This window comes from Scardinius erythrophthalmus (genome assembly GCF_964197995.2).
Source record: "Scardinius erythrophthalmus genome assembly, chromosome: 1".
In the NCBI taxonomy this organism is placed as follows: domain Eukaryota; kingdom Metazoa; phylum Chordata; class Actinopteri; order Cypriniformes; family Leuciscidae; genus Scardinius; species Scardinius erythrophthalmus.
Genome location: NC_138221.1, coordinates 74,808,469 through 74,821,624, shown reverse-complemented (window position 1 = coordinate 74,821,624; position 13,156 = coordinate 74,808,469). Strand labels below are relative to the sequence as shown.

At 41.1% G+C, this 13,156-nt stretch overlaps 1 long non-coding RNA gene across 2 annotated transcripts in view; it reads right to left on the bottom strand.

The window, feature by feature from the left end:
* Nucleotides 1–13,156, bottom strand: part of LOC308690752 — a 133,307-nt gene that overhangs the window by 69,758 nt on the left and 50,393 nt on the right. For both annotated transcript variants that reach the window (XR_014030181.1, XR_014030182.1), the window contains exon 2: nt 9,822–10,318. This is a non-coding gene — a long non-coding RNA (uncharacterized lncRNA). The remainder of the gene's footprint in view (nt 1–9,821; nt 10,319–13,156) is intronic.

The following is a 13,156-nucleotide window of genomic DNA, read 5'->3' as shown; positions in this document are numbered from 1 at the left end:
GGTCTGGGAGAAGTGTCAGAACAGGAACAAAAGATGACTTCACTGAGCAGGAATCCTGAGTATGTGAACGAGACAAACTCAGACACATTCTCATGGAGGGAGCATTAATACACACCTACTGTAGATCTGAACACCTGTGGAGGAAGCCAGGGTCTGAGCCGCTTACTGAACACTGGCAGGGAAAACCCTGAACCACACACACCCACAATGCACTGCTCCTCTCTGAGGCCACTGACGCTGCCCGTGTGTGTGTGTGTGTGTGTGAGCCCAAACACTGGAGTCTATAGCCTCTCTCTGTCTGTCTCCACACATCTCACAGCGCTTCTCTTGCAGAAAACACAGATTTGTGGGATACACTGAGAATTTCCTGTTTAAGCCCATTAATTATAAACGACTCATGTAATTGAGAAGTACACTTTATCAGACTTTCAAAAGGAGTTTTACAAAAATAATGGAAGCACTTTACAATAAGGTTAACATTAATGCATTAACTAACATATGAACTAACCATGAGCAATACATTTACAGTATTTAAATTTAAGATTTATAAATGCTTAAGAAGTATTGTTCATCCTTAGTTCATGTTAACTAAAGCAGTTAACTTACGTTAACTAATTAACCTTATTGTGAAGTGTCACCAAAATAATATACTTTAAAATACTGAATGTAATGTTTTCAGACACTTAGTTGCATGTGAATTAGAAATTTAGTGCATTTAAAATAAATTAACTTTAAATGTAATGTCGAATAACTACAGTTCAAATTACAATCAAGAACTTTACATGTATGTTAGTCAACACACTTTAAAAGAAAAACTTTTAATTTCACATTACACTTTCTTACAAGTTTCTTACACTTTTAAAGTGTACTCTCTTTAAGTGCCCTTTTATTTCATTGACATTAAAAAACTGTACGCTAAAAGTGCACATTTAATTAAGTCCACTTCTTTTTCACAAGGGCTGATTATATATATATATATATATATGCTCAGGATTATTCGCACTACAAGATTCAGGAATGGTTTCTACCCAATGCCATAAGATGTTTAATCAACACTAATGTCTAACACTTATGTTAGTATTAGGTAAGAATACTGGACACTTCATAATATCAAAAATGTCACTTTGTCACTTTATTGTCTCATTTATTTTGTCACTGATTATCTTATTGTCATATAAGTAATTTCTGTATATATGTATATTTGTTTTGTTTGTCAGTGAGGTTTATTGTTTTTGGTTTGTCTATACCAGTTCAAGTAAGGCTTTCATTGTACTTATAATGACTTGACCCTATTAATTTGAACCGAAACCCTCAAAAACGTTGAGTGTAAACTGCTTAATTCTCCTGGATGCAGTCAGGTTCACTGAACAGAAATGTAAAATGCTTGTGAAGTCTGTGACTAGTAAAGGACAGTGGACATTAGAGAGTGGACTCTTGCAGTGATGCTTCTGCGCCTGTGGATATTATGACAGTACTATCGTATCGAGTTGTGACAGTACGCATCTATATCGCTTATATATCAGCGCAGTATGCAAATGTGTGGTTTATAAAACTCAACACCCAAACGTGAAGTCTGGGTAATCCACTCTGTGAGCTGAGTTTAAAACCCTTCTTTGATGATGATGGGGATGTGTTCATGTTAACGCACAGCGACGTGGTGTTTGCACCCAGCCGGACGGAAACCGTATATAAAGTACAGGACAGGACTGAAGACGTGCTCCGCTGTGGCGTGACTGAGTCACTTCTTTCTTTGCATGTGTGTTGTTGACACCTGTGTGTGCGAGGGTCAGAGACACAAAGGGCCGTGTGTGTGTGAGTTCTTCTCCTCGACCGCACGGGTAGAAGCGCTCCGGCAGAACAGGGAAACGAGTGTGTGCGCGGCCGGTGTGGTGAACCCACGATGGGATCCAGAACCCGTCTTCCACCTTTATTGTGTGTGTCGGTTCACCACAACCCCAGTTTTCCTTCTCTGAGACAGACAATCACAGTCATTGTGCTGTTTCTGAACACCCGACAGGCACCAGAACTGAGTCGTAGCGCTCGGTTGTAAAACAGCAGTGTGCAAAAAGGAGAAGGGTTTGATGTGATGTGCATTTAACCCTCTGGTCCTCTTAAAAAAGTTACGTTTTGTTTTGTAAATAATTTTGTTTTCTTCATTGGAATGGTATGAAACCTTGGTAGCGGTTTTGGCACTTGCTATGTGAACACACACAAAACTCATGGAGATGAATAGAACAGGTTAAATGGTCCTGAATAAAAATAGTCACACTTGTGCTCCTCGCGGTCAAAAATGAGCGCTTTGGAAATTAATGGGAGACGAATTTCATCTAAAATGGCTTTGATTTTCTTGCAGTTTCATTTAAAATTTAAAATAGTATTTTTGTGCATTTTCCATAATAAATTTAAAAGTTCACTTTTTAAAACTTTTTTCACGTCAGCAATAATCTGCCAAGTGTCATTCTAAAAAAGAGATCAAACTTAAGTCTGTTGCTTTAAAGCATTCAAGATGTACGACAAATGGAAATAAAATTTTCAGGTCTATGCTCAAAAAGTGAATAAATGGATTATAAATACAGCGTAAATATAATCAAGTACCATAAAATCCCCTAAAAATACAACAAAAAACATTGGCTTCAACGCCCATGACCTCGTAATCACGAACCCGTGGCTCTGCAAGCGCTATCCCATCTCATCACCTACTACAGCGGCAACACAAAGTCACGAATAGACTTAGTCAGAAGACGTGATTTGAAGACCGTGCTCAACGTCAAGGCCATCCCGTACGAGACGGTCGCCGCCCTACATCGTCCGGTCATCTGTAAGCTCCGCATTGCACCACCAAAGGGCCGTAAAATACAACAAAACGGAGCGGCTCACATTAAATGGTGGAGGTTTAAAGAAAAAGAGGTCATCACACGCCTCCATTTGCCGCTAATCACGACAGTTGAGGAAACATAGAGGAAAGTCAAGCAAATTGGCGAAGCAGCACGCACAGAACTTGGCATGACTGAGCCATGACGACGGTGGATCGACAGGGAAGTATGGCTGTGGACAGACGAAGTCTAGGCGAAAGTTAGCGAGAAGAAACGCCTCTACCACGCTGTTCTCGCTGACAAAACCCCTGATAACTGGCAGAAGTATCTCGATGCCCGAAGGAACGCGATGAAGACCGTAGCTAGCAGCTCGCTCTGACGAGCTCTACATGTGGACATGACATCTACCTTGTAGTTCATGACGACAAACCCGAACGAATATCAAGATCGACGGCACTGACCTACCAAGAGCCGAGACGTTTAAGTATCTCGGCTCACCGATGGAAGTCTGAGCCATGAAGCCACTGTGCGAGTCAACGCTGCCTGGCTGAAGAAAAAGAAGAAGACTGAATAAAAAATATAGTACATTCATTTCACTGACAAAAAAACAAAATAAAACATTCTGTCATTTTTGACCACCACATGAGGAGCACCAAGACTGAAAGTGCATCTACTCTGAGTACTTGTGTTGTGGAGCAGATTCCTGATTTATGGCTCATTGTTGTGTGTGTGTGTGTGTGTGTGTGTGTGTCTGCGCATGCATGTCCTCACCCGCAGGAGCCTATCATTACAGTCGTCACGCTGCCATCTCCACACCAATCCCACAAGCCCCGACAGAGACCCACACACACCTGGAGGCACAAACATCCTGTTCACACACACACACACACACACACATGCCAACCCATTCACAGCCCTCTCTCCTGGCAAACCACAAGTGTTTTTCTGCTTTTCAGTTTCTCTTCATTGTTATTGTGCTTCATGTCTGTGCAGTGCCACGGTTCGAGAGCTTTCGGTGCCAGCTACCACAGGTGCTGCTCCCATGGGCTAAAGAGTGTGTGTGTGTGTGTGTGTGTGTGTGTGAGAGAGAGAGAGAGAGAGAGCGAGCGAGTATTGACACTGCCTTGTGTAAACATTTAACGCCTAAAGACTTCAGAACACAATCAGAATCTTCCTGTATTATTCACTGCAGTTGACAGATTTACAGCTTTAGAAAACATGCTCGCTGTGGGAGTCTCATGACTACACCCAGAGTTACTGCGTATCAATCTGAGTTTGTCTAGCCGTCAACAACTCTTTCAAGTGCAAGACTTGTTGTTTCCTTGTTTTCAGAACGACCAAAAGCACGTGCCCCTTCTAATCGATGGCTTTGCTAGTCCTTTCTCAGCACGAATCTTAATGCTACACCATGTGCTTTCAGCTCCAGCATGATGATGTGCATAAACCATTGGGGCGTCATCAGACCTTTGCTTAAACCGTCAAGACTGTCTACATGCTTCCAAAACAGGGAAAATGAGAGGATGAAAAACACCAAATGTAGCCGTACATATACGCTATATTCCAAGTCTACTGAAGAAAAAACTATTTGGTGTGGAAAACAGACCCTTTCCCCCTCATTTAGGAGATTGAAAGCCAAGGTCATTATAAACCGTTCAGTAACACTTTATTTTAGTGTCCTTTTTACACATGTTGCATGTAGGCCTAGTTACTATAGTAATAACAGTAAATTATGCATACTTATATGCAACTAACTCTAAACCAAACCCTAATCCTACCCTAACCCTATAGTAAGTACATTAATATTACACAGTCATACTGTAACACAGACACCTTAAAATAAAGAGCGTTCAATATTAAGCAACTACATGGGTTAGGGAAGGATTAGGGTTTGGTTGAGGCTTAGTTGCATGTAATCATGCATAATTTACTGTTATTACTATGGTAAGCACATGTAACATATGTAACAAGGACACTGTAAAATGCAGTGTTACCGGATTCTCCATAACTTCAACGCTCTTAGATAGTCATAGAGATGTGTAACAACCCGAGGATGAATAATTAGCAGGATTTTCAGGATTTTTGAGATGATTTGGTGTGGATCTCTGATCCGAGGACCACTTCAAGCCCAGTCCCACCGTGCAGCGTTCAGGACCATAACACACTTCAACACACAGATCTGCTCTGATGCAGCGCTGGAAACCATGTGTGATCTACCACCCACACACACACACACACACACACACACACACACACGCGCGTGCGCGCAGAGCTCAACGTGTCTAAATCCTCTTAGAAACAAGTCTGCTCTTGGGTCAGTTTGAACTTTGGTGTCACAATGGGTGCAGTGATGCAGATTATGAGCTTCATCCACGTGGATTCTGGGACGCACGGCTTCGGCCATCATGGACTGGGCTGAATAAACTGCAGTAGTGCTAGAGATGTGTCCTTCTCTCTCTCCCCCTGCTGGATTATTGCTTTTTATGTGGACTCGCGCACACTTTCAGGTGCACAACTGAGCTCTCGTTATCCAAATGAAGCGAACTCTGGCGTTAATCGAATCCAGGTTTAAACCAGAAGAGCTAGTGAGAAAGCACCCTAATAGTCCAGTCAAGTCCCCTTCATTTATATACACATTTGATACACATCCACTGATGTACAGATGCAATGTTGAACTATTACAACTAAAACATTTACCACAAGGCCAAACTCTTGTGTGACATCCTATTGCTGATCCAATTATTTATTTACTTAGCCACAAAATCCCAGGACCGATCGTAGAAGAGGAATATCAGTCACAGAAATTATAATTTCCTTAAATCACTGTGTAATGAGAGATTCTTCAACATTTATAATGATCAGTTTGAGCAAATGCTCATACTCATCTCTGGATCAATACATGTAGACTATTTATTTATCAAAGCAGTAAAAGATCATGGAAATTATTGTAAGTATATGATACTTCCATGGTTATTCTATGGTAATTGTGTGTCATTTTTAAAGCTTGAAATCATCAGTCACCATTAATTGTCCTTGCATTAAAAAAACAAACAAGAACGTTCTTCGGAATCTCCCAGTTTAAGAAAGAAAGGCATCTAAGGTTTGGGACAGTGTGAGGGTTTGAATATTATTATTATTATTTCCCTTAAAGTCGGCATGAAACAGAAATTAAAGTTGAGTCTTTTCAACCCTATTGTGATGTATACAAGTGAAACTGAACATTGAACAAATTGAAGAGCTTCTTGAACAAGGAAATAATGTAGTATGGAACTTGATTTTGTCCACTGGGAATTGATTGGATCATTGTCATTGATGTCATGTTACAACTTACGCACTACTAAATATGTTTGCCTTGCACGTTAAACTTAGTTGAAATGCAACTCTATAAATGAAATATAGGAAGCCTGTGACAGGAGTTAATGTTTATGAGGGGACTTATTTTTCTTTTCTTTTTAAATAATGATGTGCACTGATAAATAACATGTAATGCACACAGCAACATTCCCTAAAAAATAAGAACTGTGCATTTTTTACAGCTTTTAGAACTAAAATTAGAAAGAGTTTCACGGCTGAATGGATATCGAGTGCTGTCAAATATGCAGAGAAAGCAGCAATTGTGAGTTTCTCAGTGAGAAACTGGTGAGATCAAGAAAACCGACTGGGCCAGTCTCCATCAGGAAGGCTGTTGGAGCCATGGCCTTTCTTGATCCTGTCCCTCTCATATCTAATAAACACAAAGAGCCCTTGGGCTTAAACTGGAGGACAGTCCTTAAACAGCACACACTGTTCTCCGCACATGTGTAGCTCCATGCATGTGTCTCTCGCTCCGATGTTGGCTAATGCATGTACTTTCCATGCTGTTTCCTTTTCTAAATATAACATATAAAATACGTCTTATTTTCTGGGGTAATACAGATTAAGGGCCAGATTTACTAACAGCTTGTGCCAGCGCAAACCCTCCTCAAACTTCTGTCAAGATTTACTGAAGACTAGCGCTGAAAAGGCTCGGGCACAGTTATAGTTATTTTTACGGCTGACATTATTGCATATATGCATTTATAGTTGTTCCCCTTAGCTAGAAGGGAGAGAATTCATTTATCTGGGATGCCAGAGAAAGATGTAATCTGAACACGTTGTTGGCCAAGCCATGGTATTTTTCATTTGCTGTGTTGTGTTGTTGGTTGATTACCCGCACCTGTTTATCAGCGATTCTGTTTGTTCGCGACTCAACACTAATTTGCGTTGGTCATAATGGAAATGAGCGGCACAGTCAGTCGATTCTCTCGCACAAATTTACACTCCCATTGCCACTCTTAGAGGATTTCGCTTATTTGCCCTGTTTAGTAAATATGGCCCTGCATATTTGGTGAAATTGTACATCCATTCATTCATTCATTCATTCATTCTTTCTTTAACCAGGTTAAAATATTTAACCAAGTTTTATTCAACCAATTATTTCTACATTGTATTTATATGCAAATTAGACAGTGCTACTTTCTTATGATTCAAGAAAAGATTAGAAAATAATGAAAATGAATTTTGATGACTCATTTTTGACTGAGCTCATTGCAAAGTGCAATTAAAACTTCACAAAACAAGTACTGTCGTGCAGTTATTGTGTCAGATTCCAACACTTTCTCATTACATTTATTTCAATCTACTTTAAAGACATCGAATAGTATTGCTACAGTACAGTACCATGTTAAAAAAGCAGTACCTTGGTAAAGCAATGCCACTTCTAAAGTAGAATAGCTAATTGTCTGCTGTTTGAAAGCGCCGCTGGGCCTGAAATGTTGCTGAAGTAGGCACTCTTGTCTGGAACAGAGCTAATATCAGTTGTTAAACTGGGGGTTTTTGTGACGGGTAAGGAGAAATATTTGAAGGGCTGCGAAAGAACAGCCTTTAGGGCAGAATCACTCTCAGTGTACAATGGCCCGGCTGTGTTTGTGCTTCCCATCCAGCACAACAGTCATGAGTACAGTACAGTAATCATACCTCGTCTCTCTCGCGGTCGAACCGGTGACTAACGAGAGGAATGAACAGCCAGAACCAGAGGAACGCTGGGTAAGACATGATCAAACACAGGACAACACTTCTCCCTCATTATGAAGATAAAACCAGTCTTGTCTTCGCAGATAATCCCTGCACATTTACTCAGAGTGTCTCCATTAAAAGCTTTCCATCATGACACACACACACACACACACACACTGTAAAGCTCTGAAACACATCTGTGTGTGAATAAGACACCTGATCTGCTAACAAGAGGCTTTCAGGCGAGAGACAGAGGTGATGTTCGGTCCACAAAAGCGATGTGGATCCCATCAGCAAGATGCACTATACTCATATAACAATCCAAGTCCAAGTCAGTCACACTGCTTCTCTTAACAGGGACACACATGATCCACATGCAGTCATAATCTCACACACCCATCACAGCAGCAAGCATACAAGTTCTGCTGAAGAAATAAGGAACTGAAAGAGAGAGGCCACAGGTCAGACGGGTTTCAAACACTACAGCGTCTTCAAGAGAAAACCTGTGTCTGGACAGATGACTGGCATTTACACACACTCACCGGCTGCACCCTACTTCAGTCGGATTTATTTTTGGCTATCATAAAAATAAAGTATTGCCATAATTTACGTCAGCATGAAACAGAAACAGTCTTTTCTTCACTGCTATGACTTTAGCTGAGTGAAATGGCTTATCGACCAAGAACACATGTCAGATGACTGGATTGATTGGATGGTTGGGGTTTGCTATTGGTGGATCTCATGTGAGTGACAGGTTATAGCCCCGCCCTCGTCATCAGAGAAGAGATATTCTGAGTTAAGATCATGAGGAACATGAATTAAAAAACAAAACAAAAATGATGTGCACTGATAAATCATTTATAATAAGTATTGCAATATTAAAAAAATAGGAATTGTCAATTTTGATTTCATGGTGACTTTACAAGTTCCTCTGAACGGACAGATGAATGAGCAGCGTTAGGCAGTAGCTCACAAACACGTGTAATCTCCCAGTCTCCTGTGATTCGAATTAGCCCCAGCAGCTGTTTGCTAATGCTAATCCCTCAGTTTTGTCACATTACTATGAAATGCTGTTTACAAATATGAGAAGCATATTTTTTTTACTTCGAGGTCAAATCTTGAAAAAAAAAGATTTTCATAGAAAATATGTTTGCTTTGTGTGTGTGTGTGTGCGCGTGTGTGCGTGTGCGTGTGTGTGTGTGTGTGTGTGTGTGTGTGTGTGTGTGTGTGTGTGTGTGTGTGTGTCCCGGACACACAAAGCAAACCTAAACTACATAAGTAACTAACATGACCTTCTGTTAAACAGGAACAAAAACATATTTCACTCTCATGAACATACAGTTTGTCTGGAGTCGACATGGACTTCCTGAGCGTTGCTGACTGATGTTTACAAAGTCATTCTTGCAGTTCAACATGTTGTTCATTCTTGCCCATCTATTCAACTCGAGGTCATTAAAGCTGCCGCTGAATTAGGGTTAAGTGCTCTGTGTCATGAGTAAAAAAAATACAACCAACTTCATCTAAATGCCACGATGGACATGTGAAAACATTTTTGATGTGTTTATATTGCATTACCAATTCTAGTTAAATATCTTATCCATTCCTCGTTCCCTTCCAGAATGGCTCTGCTATCTAGACCTGGTCATTTCGCTGTCCATGGTCCTTAGCAGAGGGGTCATATCTGACGTAGCTGTCCATTAAAGAGGCCTCAAAATGCCTGTCTGTGCAAGTAATATATTGCATTAAATTCCCCAACTTCTGTCCTCCATACTTTCCCCTCAAAGAATACATAAATAAACAAGTGGTGACAGACCGGAATTGATCGGAACAGGCAGCAGATTTTACCTCCCTTCCTCCCAACTATGTGCCACATTAGTTCAGCATATTTAAACAGAAAGACATTCCCAAAACACATCCTTAAGCAGAGATCTGAAGAGGAAGTGACCTTTGACCCTTGAGGTGGGCTACTGTACTCACCCCTAAACATGAGCTCCAGCTTGAACCCTCGAACAGAGGATAACCGCCAGCTTCGGGACCGGACATGGGAAAGATCCAGCCTATTAGGCCAGGAGTCCCACGGAGAGGCTCGTTTGGCCAGTGAAATGGATCCGCTCAGACTGCTAATGCTAGGGGTGGGCAAAAGCAGCTAACCGGGTGCGAGGACACATGGTTTGCATTTGGTCCCGTGTCGTAACAGGAGGAGAAAGCCGACTGGCAGCAGAATCCCTCTGACGCTCGTTTCCTACTTCTGGAGAAAGATGATCCTTCCCGGCAAAGCCTACCGTAGCGTTTCCCTATCCCTCCCGATCTCCTGAGTCCAGCGCTCAAGATTATATCCAACCGGCTCGTCGTTACGCTGAAACAGAGCAGCCATTGAGTGTGTGAAGAGGGACCGAGCGAAGACATCGGGCCTCCATCCGTCAGCTCGGGTGACGAGACCTTTCTTTTCCACTCTTCCAGTCAGGCTGGACCCACTGTGGCAAGGGCAGAAACAGAGGGGATACATTACCAACTCTTCCAGAAATACAATCTGACAGAGTGAAAAACAAAGTCAAATGTTTACGTTGGGTAAATGACAGATCTGTAGTGGAGAAAAAAATGGAGCAATGGCCAAACATCTCAATCAACATTCAATCAACTTTAGAACACATTCTGTAAAGCCTTGTTTTCCAGTGAACACAGCCGAAAAGATGCACTGGGAACCTAACCCTAACTCTATAGCAAGTACGTACTTAATCAATATTACTCAGTACTTATCGGAGGTCACCTTAAAATAAAGTATAACAGGGTTCATACAAGGTGCTTGAATTTGACTTTTTGAAATGTAAGTCTTGGAAAACCCTTGAAAACAGTCATATTTATGAAAAGTGCTTGAATTATTCAAGGCCTTGAAAGTGCTGGAATTTCATTTTACAGTCTCTGTACCAACCCTGACCCCTTTTCTTTTTACTTAATTCGATTCATGTCCCTTTTACCACTTTTGTACAGTAGACAGATAAGACATGAAATGATGAAGAGAGAAAAGGATTGGGAAAGAATGTGAGCTGGGGTTAATATGGGGGAGAATCCACACTTAACACGGCTGAATCAGAAATCACCCCCTAAACCCTCATTCATGACGGAGTGCATGAAAACGAGTGAATCCGTTGAGCGTACATCGGTTGTTCACTCGTTATTGTGGTGCATTGTGGGATTGAATCAATAACATCCACTATGATTTCGGACACCACTACAAATGGCTGTTCCCTCAAATAAAGCCCTTTTTAAGGGTATAGGGGGCGATTTCAGATTCAGCACAGGACTTCTTAACTCTGGACCTTGCGATCCTCCAGTTCACCTCCAACCTTGATCAATCTCACCTGACTAGGCTATATAACTGTCTAGTGCTCATGAAGACCGTAGCTTGTTCAAGTGTGTTTGAGCTGAAACCTTGAGAACGCCGGTGCTAGTCTTTGAATGCTTTACTTCATGCTGGAATAACCAGAATTACCTGACTCAAAATGGTAATGCACATAATGCAATAATAATCTTGTTATCAGTATCAGTACATCTGATACTTGCACCTTGGAACCTTTTTCAAAGTTGTGTTCTCGAACCACCAAACACTGTTGTTGTGCAAATGAACAGCCAGAACACATTTTCTGTGTTCAGTTAAACAGTGTCGTGTTAGCGGCCCCTAAGATAATAACTAATGATCGTTGCGACGGAAGTGAATCAATCAAAACTAACTTTATCTGGACAATAACTTTATTCTAGAGCTGCTGTAAAGCCTAAACAATCTCTGTTACTTTAATTTCCTATTATCACTGTAAAGCTGCTTTTAAACAATCTATATTGTTAAAAGCGCTATATAAATGAAGGTTCCTTGAAAAAGATTATAGGAAATATGTGCTGCAGAAGTCACTGCCATCATGTTAGTTTTAGTTTCTGCCAGGAGAGAGAAGGAGGAGCTCTTAAAGAGTTGGCAGCAAGGTGTGTTGGTCATTGAGTGAAAATGAAGCATTACAGCAAGGGGTGTGTGTATGAGGAATGTACTAGTTAAACTCACACACACACACACACACACACACACACAGCGAACTACAGCTACACACTGTAAAGAGCTTCATCCCCATGAATCTACACACATGAACACACCAGTGCCAAGTCAAGCCCACTCCTGGCCTGATCCTAAACTGGGTTGAACTGGATCCTGGCACAGAAGAACCTTCATCTTTGTCTAAGTTACACTGTCTCTGTAAGTGCTTTGTGTGTTGAACAAGATGCAGCATGTTCATTCTGCGCCTATGGAGGGGTGGAAAGATTAACTTTATTTTGAATTCCTTCCTCTTAATATGGCAATTACCCCCTCGCCCCACTTCACCACAGCACCGGGCCTGTTCCCAACACTCCGAATATTTGTTTTGTACACATAAAGCATTTTATGCTTACTCTCCAAAAAACCCAAATGTCTGACTGCTGCACAGAAACTGAAGACGTTTCCAAAGTACAATGCGAGAACGTGGTCTAGTCTAGTTTTCAAGGCACATAAACCTTTACGCCTCATTTAAAGTACTTCTTCAACACTGTGAGTCACGTCTACTCTGTGCCATCAAGTTTGAAACTAGATCAAATCAGCGTAGCACAGGTTTTAACATAAAGGTCTTAAAACATATTCTTTTGTGTTCCACAGGTGAAAGACAGTCATTGAAGTTTGGAATGACAAGAAAGGGAGAATAAATGGTGACAATTTGGACCAACTTTATCCTGTAAAACTCATCTTTGATCACCAAAATGACAAATTATGTCTTAAAATATCTTGAATGTAACTCGACACCCTTGCCTCATTTAGTATGCACGGTTCTATGAATATGCAAATGAGCCCCGCCTCCACTCACTCACTCAGCTCAGAGATCCACTGGTTGACGATCACACGTTGATCTGATTGGTTACAAGGTAGTTTGTGACGTCAGAAACACCAGCGATTTCAGAGCGTGTTTTTGAGACTGTCTTTGGTTCACTGCAGTTTTAAGGAGGAAATACTCAGCAATGGTGTCGACTCATGAATTTACACATGGTTTGTCTTAAAGCGCATTAAAAACACCACAACTTCATTAAAAACTAGATTTTCACCACAGGGGGACTTTAAGTATTTTAGTACGGTGTCCCGCACATAACATGCATGGAAAAAATAGATATACTGGACACGAAATAAGAATTTGTTCCCATCACTTATAAATGCATGGCCAAGTTAGTTCCCTCATTTCAGGAGAATTGCTGGTCAGTTGTACTAATTTGTTCTCTCGCTTTAATTTAGTCAAACCGTAGGGATT